We start from the raw sequence: 13303 nt of genomic DNA, 5'->3' as shown, positions 1-13303 counted from the left end.
CTCTACCAATATGAAGTACAAGCATGCAAACAATCATTTTAGAGTCCGGTGAAAACTCTGAAAGTTAGAGGGGAAAGGTATTCTTTCAATGCCCTGCTTCAAACACAGATACATTGACAAAAATACATTGATTTTAAGTTTAAAATGTCACCATGCATGGGTGGTTTAATATTTGCTTGTCTGAAACAGTCCTGTCTTTTTTCCTTTGACTAGACTTGCTTTCTCTGAAGGAATGTGTGCCCGCCTGTGACGTGGCTCTCACCAGCTAATACTTGAATCTTGTTAGGCTGCACAAGCAGGGATCAAGCAATTTCTTCAACACACATAAGTAGAATACAAGGTAAATCACAATTAAGCCACGTGCATGTTCTTTGATTGATCAAACTGAGCCACTTCATAATTATATTATGATTTTCCTAAACAGATTCCTAAATAAAGAAGCATGAAGAACATGAAACTTGGTTGCAAAGTTGAATGAAATCAATGTAAGTACCCTGTGAATTTCTTTCTTTGTTTTTTTGTTTGTTTGTTTGTTTTATGTAAACAACCCTCAGAGTTTGCTACAGTCTTGGATGGTCAAATCACAGATGACAGAACCCTTGTGGTGAGTGAAGAAAGGAGGAAGAAAACCTGTCAGCAGCGCTGACAACCTGGCTTCTGTGAGGAATGTGAAGGCCGCAAAAGGGAGTGTGCATGACGTTGCTTCATGTAAAGAAAGCTTCCAGATAATTCTAGAATGCTGGTCACCTAGAGGGCACACACCCCACCCCTTCCATATTGCTGGTCTAGGACTTTAGTAGGACGATTGCTTTCCTCATTTTCTGATAGTGGGTGTGATATTTCATCACCATTGTGATGCTGATTGTTTTAATTCCACTACTCTTGTTGATGTACCTGTTTTGTTGTTGTTTCCTCTCCACCTGATTTGTCCAAACTACATTGGCGACTGACTCTTTTTGCATCTATATTTTTTCACAATCATTACATAATCATAATACTTTAGAGTCTGTAATATGTCACTTAAATGACCTTCCCCTCCCTTGAATAAAAGGTAGAGTGTTGATTCTATGATATCCTGCCTGTAAGATTATTTGTTGTACATGGTACACACATGAGATTCATAAGCAGGAGGGAGAACGTTTTAAAAGCCCTTAATATGAACTTCACATGGCCAAGGATATAAAGTGGTGAGGGAAAGGAAGAATCATTCTAGGTAATTGCTTTAGTTTTTTAGAAGAAAATGTATAATTAGCTTTGGACCTCACCCTGCGTGCCCAAATAAACTCCACATGGATTAGAAAGCTAAATATTAGAATAAGAAGTTGTAAAATGTAGAAGAAAACAAATGCAATTTATTTATTTATTTTTTTGCTTTCAGTTTGCAGGATATTATAAATAAAATTAAATTCTGTTAGAGGTAAGTATTACTTTAAAGTGTATTGTCTCATTCATTTTCATAGATATTTTTTCAATCCACTGACCTTTGTGTTCAGTCATATATCATCTCCCATCCACCCATCCTTCTTTCCATCCTGCTATCTTTATACTATGCACAAAGAGATGTCAGCAATGGTGTTCACTGAGTGGTAACAATGATTTGAGAGAATTAGGATACTTTGTTGCTGTGTGTGCACGCGTTTTCCATGTCATGAGCTGCATTGTTTCTGTTGTAGGAGCTTAGTGATAAAACTTGTCAGGTTTTGAAGTTGTTTTGTCTTGGGTATGAAACTTAATTCAAAAACGCTTTAGTTGGATAACTTTGGGCAAGTTATTTAAATGGTCTGAGCTGCAGTTTCATCATCTATGAAAGTAAGATAACAAGCAACATGGGATAACCTCGATTGTTGTTAAGATTTGAGGTGATGTACACAAACTACTAGGATAATAGCTAGTATTACAGTGTATCTCCAATCACTGGAAGATGCCTTAAAAACTAGTTTTTTAAACTTGCTGTAAAAATTAAGAGAATGGCTTATAGAAGAAATATAAGTGACTAACAGGCATGTTAAAAATGTCAATCTCATTGAAACTGCAAAAGAAATAAAATTTTAAAAATTAGGATGAGAAAGTTAGTCCCACACACTTTTCTTAGGAGTTTAAGTTGGTAGAGCCTTCTTTAAAAACAATTTAGTTATATGGCATAAAGCTTTGAAATGTTCATTTGAACTAGTACTTCCACATATCGAACCTTGACTAAGACAATTATCAGGAATTCAATTAAAGACTTATGAACAGGGTTTTCGTTGTTATCTTAATTACAGAACCAAAACAAAAATGAATAATAAATACCCCATACTAAAGACACATTTAATTAAATGGTATGCATCCTATGATGAACTCATTTTGGGAAACTGTCAAGTTAACAGACAGCAATATATAAGTTCCGTATAAAGAATAACCCCAGCTGTATATCTAGAAGACCTAGAAAGAAGTACAGTCAGCCTAAGAAGAAGAAATAGATGGTTTGTTTACTTCTTTTTATTGTTTTGAATTTTCTAAGGTTTCTCTAGTGAAACAATATTATTTTTATTACCAGTAAATACAGTTGTGTGTATAAAGAAACTATGAAACCATGGCAAATGTTCTTGAACAACAAGCTAAAAACTAAAGCTAGAAGAAAATTTATACCTTTTGAATATTTACAGTAACTTATAGCATAATTTCAACCATGTTAAAAAGGAAAAATAAAAGTAAATCCATGGCACAGTGAACCTTCAAGACAGTAAGGGTCTTGAACAGGAGACAGAGAGGTACTTTCTTAATTTTTTAAATGTCTTATACTGGGTATTATAATACTCTTTATCATTAACTGTTATTTAAAAGACATATGATTAAATACTTGTTGGGTATTTTCTGAGTTGGTGGAGGAAGGAACAACAATACCCTTAAGGGCAGAGAGAAAAAAGCATAGCTCAGCAGAGATGGTGGAGAAAGGTGGTTGTTTAGGGATAGAAAGTGCAACAGGGACCCCAGGAGACAGAAGAGAAAGAGCAAGGGCACTTCCTAAAGGCCATGTGCCGGTCACAAGTATGGATGCTTCCTGCCAACTTCTCTCAGGATCTCATATCTGACTCCGCTGCCTGATGGCTAGCTGGCATTGGCAGCAGCAGCCCTATAATTATGGCACATGAGGTTGACAGGAGTTAGGAAAAAAGGCAAAATGTACCAGTGACATGATGACATTATATACGTCCTTCCCCGTCTCGTAAGGATGGTGACTTTGTGGTGATGAGCAGAGGAAGGATGCTGAGGCTACCCAGGGATGTGGGTGAGCAAAGTATAAAAGATTCTTGCTCAGATTTGGGAAAGTAAATTATGAATTAATAATTTAGAGCAACATAAATTTGGTTTTAAGAATACTCCTTGGAAACAATCTTTCACATTTCATAGATACTGGATTCTGAATTATATTTAGTTACACAATTAAAATGCTATTTTAAAAAAAGGATGGTAAGGAAGGAAAAACCATTGTCAGGAGAAAAATTAAATGCAGGTTTAATGCATTTTAAAGATCACTTTTGCAACTACTGACAGACATAGGGTGTTTTTTTTTCCCTCAAAAATCTATTTCATCATTTATGATTGAATGAAATATGTGTCTGTTTTTGCAGTAGCAACCTTGGCAGGAGGGTAACAAGACTCTGCAGCCAGCAAAGGGCGCATACTATGTAGTAGTCAGCACTACTGTCATTTCTCTTATTGATCTCTTGACTTGTATTGCACAGGCATCTAACTCAACTCCAACTTCTAGCCAGGAGGAGCAGACAGAGGTCATCTGATCACCCAGTATTCACTCCTGTAGGCAAAATTAACATATTATTGAGGTGGTCTGTTTTTAGTTCGAATTCCGCCTTAGTATTCTCCTGAGGGCTTTCCTGATGGGTAACAAAACTGTCGAACTTAGGTTAACATATTAGTAAAATAAAACACCTTTTATGTCAGACAAAATATTAAGTGCCAAGGCATCTGTCTGGTTTTGATTTTGTTTTCCATGTGTGAATATGGGAAGAGGAAAGGTCCAAATTAAGAGAATGTCCACCTTAGAACATGGATGAACTAATTTTATTTGGACAGAGTGGTCCAAAGTCAGGTTTTGTCCTCAATCATCCCTAGGCAAGGAGATTAACTAGAGAGTTAGCTAAATCTGTAGTCAGGGTAGGGAATAGCTGAATCCTGCTTGGCACAAAACCCTTAGATTGAGCCGGAGGAAAATCCACCCCCAGTTGATCATTGACCAGTAGGCCCTCAGACAGTGTAAAAACAAAACACAAAAGCATTCCAGACTTGAGTAATCTGGCTGTTCAGACACAGTGCTCTGGGGATCAGATGGACTCACACAGAGGTTAGTGGTGCAAAGTCCCTGGGGACTTGGGGCTATGCTATGGCATTCACCAACTCTGCCTTCAATATGCTGGAAAACTTACTTAAAATAAGTTTTGTTTTTAATTGGCAAGGTGCACTCATTGTAGAGGCTAACTCTGCCTATTTCATGGCTTATCTGAATCCCCCAGGGTTTTCTCTAGTCCGTGAGAGGAACTTAGGATGGAGAGATGTGACTCCAGGATTACATACTTTGGGGAGAGCCTCCCTTTTATTCTTTGACCAAAGAAAGTATGTGCTGTTAATCATTTTCTGAAAACATGTCAGAAATTAAGGAAAGAGTTTGCAGTTACTGACAAGTAGAGCTAGAAGCTGGGTGATGGGTGGGGGTGGTGGTTACCCAAGCAGCCAACCGCCTCCTTCCATCTTTTGTGGTATTGTACCAACATCGTTCCTAAATGTAGTCCTTTTTTACACTTCTCTCCTACTGGAAATATAGGTTAAAAAGTAGACAAACAGACAAAAAAAGAAGACATTGGAGACCCCTAGAAAATTACAGTTAATTAGCCTGGATATATAAGAAAATCCTGAGATGGGGATGAAAACTAGAGCTACCCTTCACCAAGTACTGTTATGAGCATTTAAAATGCCATCCCTCATTTAGCCTTCACAACTACCCTATGAGATAAGTACAGTAATCATCCCCATTGTACAGAGGAGAATACTGAGACAGAGGACAGTGAACTTCTAAGTTGTCCAAGGGTACACATTAGCTTTAGAAGGATCCAGGATTTGAACCCAAGTTGTCTAACACTAGACTCTGTGTCTGTAAGCCCTATGTGTATGTAAGACATAAAGTTACTTCCAATTGCTACTTCTATAAAGAAGTCTAATTCTGACCTACAAAAGGGAAACCAGGAAGGGAACTCTCCCCAACAGTAAGAAGAGTACAAAGAATAAAAGATCACTTAAATCCTTATCAGTGAAAGCTACAACTCACAGATGAAAAAGCATTAATACTTAGTACTTTTAATAAACATATGTCCTTATTCATTACAAGTTGCATTTACAACAGTGATATATATGTATACTTTGTTACCAAAAGCATCTTTAGAAACAGGGATCAACCTATCATACAATTGACTTTTTTAAAATCATAAATAATATTTAGTTTGTAGGAACTCTTACATTGCTAGGCTAAAGCAATCCTCATTTCAGAATAGCAGACTACTTAAGTAAATTATGACATTACTGCTCTACCAGGTATTCTGTAGTTATTAAAACTGATGTTTATGAAGAATAGATAGAAATATGAATAAATACTTATCACAATGAAAAGAACCAGATACCAAACTGCATGCATTGGATGTGGAGTAACTGAAACCTTCATCCACTTCTGGTGGTAGCTTAAATTAGAAATTTAGAACATGGTTTGAATTCATCCAGTAAAGCTAAAGCACATGCCTACTGAATGACCCAGAAATCCCACTCCTGGGCATAGATCCAGAAGAATGAGTGATGTGTCCACTAAAAGACACGCACAAGAATATTCATGGCTGCTTTATTTATATAGTCAAAACCTGGAGACAACCCAAGTGTCCATCAACAGTAGAATAAATAACTAGTGGTATGTCCATACATGTTTTTGCAAAGGGATAGAATAAGAATGAACTACTTACTGCTGCACTCGACATTGTAGATGCATCTCACATACATAACATTGAGTAAAAGAAGCCAGCCATAAAAATAGGGCATAAAGGAATCTTTCCAGCGTGTTGCATAGATTCTACAACTCAGTCTGTGTGGAGGTTACGTGGTCATGTTACACATCAAATGGTACACAGAATATGTGCACTTCTGTGCTATGTTATACCTCGATAAAGCAGGGGAAAAAAAGTGTATGTTTACTAGGATCATGACTATGCACAGGGATGGAGAGAATATTAGTTGAATATTTGTTAAATGAGAAACACTCAAATGCGTGCTTACTTTGGTACTGCAAGGTCTAACATGATGTTCGAATCATGACCCTTCTTATGGTTAACCTTGGCTACCATCAGGAGCTCAAGCCCCATTCATCAACATTAAGACATCAGTAGGGAAGACAGTTACAAAGAGGATGTTAGAGTGGCCCAGAGGTCAAGGGAGAGATGGAACTACATTCTTCAAGCAGTTGAATATAATTACAGCAGTATTTATACCATTACTGTTTTCATTTAAATCTATCCTCCTCGGATGCCTGTCCACTCTTTTGGAAACTAACTACTGCTCTTTGAAAGCAGAGCTACGTTTCTTGGGAACTGGCCTTCAGACCAGTAACTTTAGCCCCTCCACCAAAAATAAAGTTCTTGTGTTCGACCAGTTATCTGGATAACTTAGAGAGACTAGAGGGAGGCTCCCTGTTGTTGATATCTGCCAGTATAAGGAGGAGTCATGGATTTCCTTCAGAGCATGCATCAACCAAAGAAAGCACATCATCACTGAAAGCTTTTCGGAAAAGCAAAACAGAGCAACAATGACAGCATGAAATCAACACAGTTGTGGGTTACTTGTAGTTTATCCTTGCTGCCACAAAGTCAGAGGCCAACTATATCATTCTGTATGCCATACAATAACAAGTCGTGTTATATTTCTATGCCTCTAAATTAGAATCCTATATCACTGCATTGGGACTGCCTTTATAAATCAGCAACTGTCAAAATAAAAGCCTATATAATAATGCAGAAATTCTATAGCTTGTCTTTTCAATGAAACATGTCGTTCAATCTCATGTCAAGAAGATACCTGTCCTTTTGTTTGGGTCTGTGTCAGTTGGTAAGTGACTGCAAGACACAGCACGGCAGCAGGATTCAGGACTTGGGTCAGGTTGCCGCGGTGTGTATGGGAGATCCACGCCATGAAAGAACCCACACACATCACATAGAAGATAGGACCGAAAGGAGAGTGAACTCCGAAAGTGTATCTGTAGTTCATGTTTTGTTTTTTTGACAACAAACCTGAGATTTACAGGCGAGATGGTGAGTCGGGTATTTGGCCAAAGTCAGTCAGGGAATTCTCAGGATAAAATGCAGGGAAACTCAAAAGGTGTGAAAGTGTATTAGGTGGGTCTTGTTTGGATGGTACAGTAAAGACAAGATCTCTATAAGATGGGCAATCCAGGTAGGTGGGTGGGACTAGTTTTCAGAATGCCATCAAAGCACTCCAGCTGCAATTTTCTGTGATCTTCAAAGAAGAGATATGATTACTAACCAAAGAAAGGGAGTTCCCCTATGTGTGAATACCCTATGTGAATGGGTGGACAAGTGCTAGGAGACACACACTACTCTGCAAAGCCGGCCACAGCAACTGCTTGTGGATGGTGATTGCATCACAGGGGGAAGTCTAGACTCTCAGCGGAGTCCAGCCCCTCTCTAGGTTTTGATTTGTTAGGGTAGAGCAACTGAAAGCGTTCAGCTAACGGAGGTCATGGTTATAAGGATTTACAGGTATGATTTGATCTGCAGCCTTTAAAATTCACCAAATAATAGTGGTTCTACCAGTTCTACTAAGACTGAAGGATCCATTAAAGTTGACACATTTTAGCATAAGTTGGGTCAGGGAGGACCATGTCAGAGTTCACCCATTAAGGTATAAAGTCATGAGGCTAGATTTGCAGAGGGAGCATTTCTGTGAGAAAGGGTGGTGAAGCCATGGTGGAGCTGCTGGCTAAGCCTTAAAATGGGTCCTTCCACTAGGTGGATACTTAAGAGAACGCCTAGAACAACTAGGTCTTCCTGGTGGTGAAAACATGTCTACACTGATTCATCCTATTTTGCCTTTTCTTGATGTTAGATCAGATCCATAAGAATGGTATAGGCAGTTAGGTCAACTGTTGGCAATGAGAGATGATGAAGGTCTCAAAATATCTGCTTTGCAAAATGAAGGACAAGCCTATGGATAGTTCTTCACTATTTCAGTCTGTCAATTAGAAAGTATAGTGAAGCCTCATCACTATACTTCATTACTCAAAGGTTTGGGAGTTTACTGCCGAGGTGATAATGGAGCAGAGTGTTTGAGAACGGGGAATCATCTCAGCATCTCTTAAATCCCCTGTAAAATGGAGAACTGTCTTTCTAACAATTGCCTCAAATGTACGTACTCACAATTTGTGGTTCAAAGTAGGAGCGACGAAAATTAAAGTAATTAGATAGTGACTTGTAGCAAATAGATGCTGCTGAATAACAAACCTCCCCAAAACTCAGTGACTAAAAGCAATAAGTATTTATGATGGTTCACAAGTCCTTTTGTCAGCTTGGGTGGCCCGGCTGGGGGTTGGCAGGTGTAGGATGAACTCAGCCAAATGTGTTGGGGTTGGCTGGCTGTTTGGCTGGCTAACAGAGTGTCTCTCATCTTCGTCAGGCAAGCCTGGGCTTACACACATGGCAATGACAGGGATCTGAGAAAACAGATTTGTGTGAGGGCTCGGAATTGGCACACCACCATTTGTACTGTATTCTGTTGGCTATGGCAAGTCACAAGGGCAGCTCAAAGGGAGAAAAATGAGATGTAACCTCTTGATAAGAGAAGTGTCCAAGTTATACTGTACAGGGCCTGGGTACAGAGAAGGATAAACAACTGGGAACATTTTTGCAATCTGCCAACAGCTCTTCTCCTGAGAGTGGTTTTTAACTAAATCATTTATTAGTTCGTTCACCTTTTCAATGACTATAGCAGTTTTGCAAAGCATGCTGCAGGATGCTAGAGGCCCAGATACAAAGGAACAGAGAACAGACTTCCCCTGAAGGTCACATCCATGTATATATATTTTAAATTTTAAATAATAATTTAATTGGAAATAAAGAAATCATCTATATTTCACAAGGTTAATTAAAAAATTAGTTTTAAAACTATAACTTTTTATTACTCTTCTGACATTCTTAAATATGAGAGGCATATTTGGAAAACCACAGGTATTAAGTCTGACATACTGGGGTTCATATGTCAAGTCCATCACTTTGTGGCTGTGTGACTTGGGCCACATACTTAACATCTCTGAATTCCAACTTCTTCATTTGAAAAAGGGAGACAATAATACTTACCTCATGGGTAAGGTCAACATTAATTGTGATGAACCTCAGCAAAAAGCCTAACTCACTTCTAGGCAATATCCAATAAATGATATCCACAATAATTGCACCTTCACCGCTTATCACATCTGCAGACATAAAGAAGCCAGGCTTGTAAAGTGTATTTTTAATAAGACTGCATGTGAAGAGAGAAAAGTTAAAAAGCATGGAGCTGACAAAACTAAAAAAAAATGTCCTCTAGTTGAAAAGCACATCCTCCTCAATTAGAAAATTATATTAGAAAAAGGCAAACAGTATTTAAATTGTAATACTGACATTTCCTTCTTCCTGGTTGTTTTCTTCAGGGAGAGGCAGGGTCACCAAGAGGCAGAATGGGACATTCTGCTCTCATTTCTGGATGGCACTGCAACATTATTTATTCTGGCAGGACTGCTACTATGCTCAAATGACAAGCACAGAGGAGCATAATAAATACAGATTTGGTTAACTCTATTGAGCAGGACAGGTTATCAGGGGGTTGAAAAGAGGCCAAATGCATTTCCCTAGTTAGAAATGAAACAAGAAAGTGGCATGGCTAGCAATGCAATGAATTTTATGCTTTGTATAAAATATACAAGCTTTAGCCTCTGCACTCTTGGCTCAAAAAAAGAACCAGAAAAGTAGAATACTAGGTTTTTATTAGTCTTATAAATCACTGAATTTCTTACACATTTTGTTGAATTTATTTGGCTCTTAAATAGTATTTGCAAATCACATAACACTCATCAGCAAAAAGGAAAAACAACTACCGCTTGATACTAAAAATGGCATATTCTCATAGATCTGACAAATCTTTTTTCTTCCATCTCCTCAAAACATGTACTTACGGGAAAAGCATTTATGGTTCCATAAGCTGCTCTACTCTTGAAACAATTTATCACATTATCATGATCAATATTTAAAGTTAAGCATTATTGTGTCCACAGTATATGGTAATTTTTATAATAAAGGTGGTAATTGTTAACCATTATTTTGTATTTATTATGTGGTAGTTTAAGATTATTTTGAGTATTATCATATACATGATGCTTTGCTAAATCTCTAATATTATTACTTATTCCTCTGAATCCTTCTATTTGAAAACAAAAAAGAAATCTCAAAAAATAATGGAAAACAAATGTACAGTTAAAGAGAAAAAGTTCTTAGCTCTTTAGGAAATCATTATACATATGGGTATTTTGGTAAGGATCTGAAGCAGAAGGAGAATTATTTAGAAAGCTGGTTTTGTCTCAGATATTTTGCTAAATTGTGTAGTTTTTGTTGTCATGGCAATAAGCACCACGATTTAAATAAGTCTATGCAGATATAGAAGTCACTCATATTATATTCATAAGAATCATAGAAATCTCATTATTTAATGAAAAAAACAAAATAAAACAAAACTCCCCTGTTTGGATGAAGCAGAGAAAAACATGGTGTGTCAAATTATTTTTCTGACAAACGTTTGTTATTTTATTTTTAAAACAACATAAAGACAAAATATTTTGAACTAAACAACAAAGAAAGTGCTACATAGAAAACGTCTGGAATGCACTGAGAAGCACATACTCAGGGTCAACAAAATCATTGGAAAATATGAAACAAACATTTCATTCAGGAAATCAGGAAAAAGCACAAAAGGGCAAAATTCAAAGAAAGTCAAATAGGGAATAAAAATGCAGAAATTAATAAAATAACAGATATGAGAAATGACAACAAAACAAAAAATAATTTTTGAAAATAAATAATTCTTATAGGCAAAGTTCAAGCAAGACTTAATGATATTGGGGAAAAGGCATAAACAAATTAGGAATGCAAAAGCTGTCAAAAGACAGCTATCTAAAGAGAGACTGAAGGATTGTAAAACAAAGCTACAATTTAGTTGATGAATGAATTTAAAATCTTAAAGTGGACAATTTTCTAGAAAATATAAATTACTCAGAGAATAAAAGAAAATAATCTGATTGACTTATATACTTTAAAACAACAGGTATTCAAAAGGCAATTTTCCCTCTACCTTCTCAAAAGATTTTAAGGAGACTTTCACCAGGCAATCAAGGAACATATCAGATTCATTTAGTATAAACCACTTTAGAGAGGAGGAAAACAAAGAAACCTATTGAATTTACTCTTTAATATAAACTTGACATCAAAGAATTGTACAAGAAGAAAAAATAGAACTCATTTAACTAATGAAAATAAGTGCAAACTTCCTTAACAAAGACTAGAAAATTGAATCTACTGCATCTTGACCAAATAGGGTCCACTATCTATATGTGGAGATTATTCAACATCAAAAAATATACATACATCAATACAATTTACCATCTGAGCAAAGAAAAGAATCATTACAGTAATCTTAATAGAGAAAGGAAAAACATTAGATAAAACTTTGTATCCATTCATGATTGAAAACACTTAACAAAGATTACCTACTGGAACTCTAAGTAAACAGATTATTTAATGGCAAGCATTTAGAAGCATTACATATATTTGGAAATAAGACAAGAATATTCATTATCACCACAAATTTTCAACATCATACTGGCAGTGCTAGCCAATGCAATAAAATAAGAAGAACAAATAAGAGACATAAGAGAAAATGAAGAGAAAAAGATAATTATGATCATAAAATAGTAAGATGTTACACAGGAAAATAATTAGGACTAATAAGAAAAGTCAGCAGGGTTTCTAGATATAAGATCAACATATGAAACTCAAGATTGAGTATCCCAATAAACAAATTAAAATGTAATAGAAAAATAGCACTCATCATAGCAACAAAAAATACAAAGTACACAGAAAAAAATAAAATATAAATATATAAGAAATAGGCAGAAAAAATACAAACATTATTTAAGGAATAAAAGAACACATGAATAAATAGAAATATAGATATTTTGGGGGAAAAAATCAACAGCCTGAAATGGCCAATTCTCCCTATATTAATCTATAAATGTATTTCTAGTCAAAATCCCCAAAGAATTATTTTATCGACTGAGTGAAAGTGATTATAAAATTCATATGCAAAAATGAAGATCCAGGGACAACAAAAACAAATAAGAAAAATAAGAACTTATGAAAATTTACTTATTAAGACAATATATTATTAATACAGCTTTAGTCACATAGATTAAAAATCAGAAGGGGGTGAAAAAGCGTTTCTAACACAGAAGGTAGGGATAATTGAATATCTGACTAAAATATAAAATTATATCAATTATATAATTATTTAAACAAAAATTCCTGCTGTACTGAAATCTAAAAGTTTTCAGAAAACAAAATAAAGTAAGCTAACCTTGAAGTAAGAAAAGAAATGTCTATGATAAAGCCCTAAAGTCAGACCACTACATATAACTGCACAAATGTCACTGCACATCTATGGGCACGTATGTCACCATGGGGCAGTGCACGACCTGCATTGCTATGTTCAACTTCACTCATAATCAGGAAAATACAAATTAATGTTCTTCCCGATTTTGCCACTAAAAATATACCCCAGAGAAAATGCTAAACATGTATCTGAAGAGACATGTATGATGGTGAAAAACTGTTTATAACTAAGGAAAAAAAAAGGAAAAGAGACTTAAATGTCCATCACAAAGAAAATAGTTCAGGATATTGTGATTTCTTCATCTAAGGGAATTAATGCAGCAATTAAAAAGAATGAATTAGTTCTTTAGGTAATAATATAGTTAAATTTCAAAAACCATGTGGAATTAAAAGGGAAACATAGCATGAAATGTACTGTATGATAGTGTATTTTTAAATTCTTAATGTCTCACAAATGTTATACAGTTGTTATGAAAAAACAATATCTAGAGAAATTAAAAAAAACAAATTGTGCAAAATTTACACAGAATTGGTGACATTTTTGTCTCAGGGTAGGAAGGACAGGA

The 13303-nt window shown here is 35.9% G+C and overlaps 1 protein-coding gene across 3 annotated transcripts in view; it reads right to left on the bottom strand.

Moving 5' to 3' along the window:
- MYO16 (myosin XVI) overlaps window positions 1-13303 on the bottom strand; it is a 550393-nt gene that overhangs the window by 179872 nt on the left and 357218 nt on the right. The window lies entirely within an intron of this gene.

The sequence above is a fragment of the Rhinolophus ferrumequinum genome, chromosome 4, assembly GCF_004115265.2.
Source record: "Rhinolophus ferrumequinum isolate MPI-CBG mRhiFer1 chromosome 4, mRhiFer1_v1.p, whole genome shotgun sequence".
NCBI classification, from domain to species: Eukaryota; Metazoa; Chordata; class Mammalia; order Chiroptera; family Rhinolophidae; genus Rhinolophus; species Rhinolophus ferrumequinum.
Note: the sequence above shows the minus strand (reverse complement) of the source record. Positions and strands in the feature narration are given on the sequence as shown.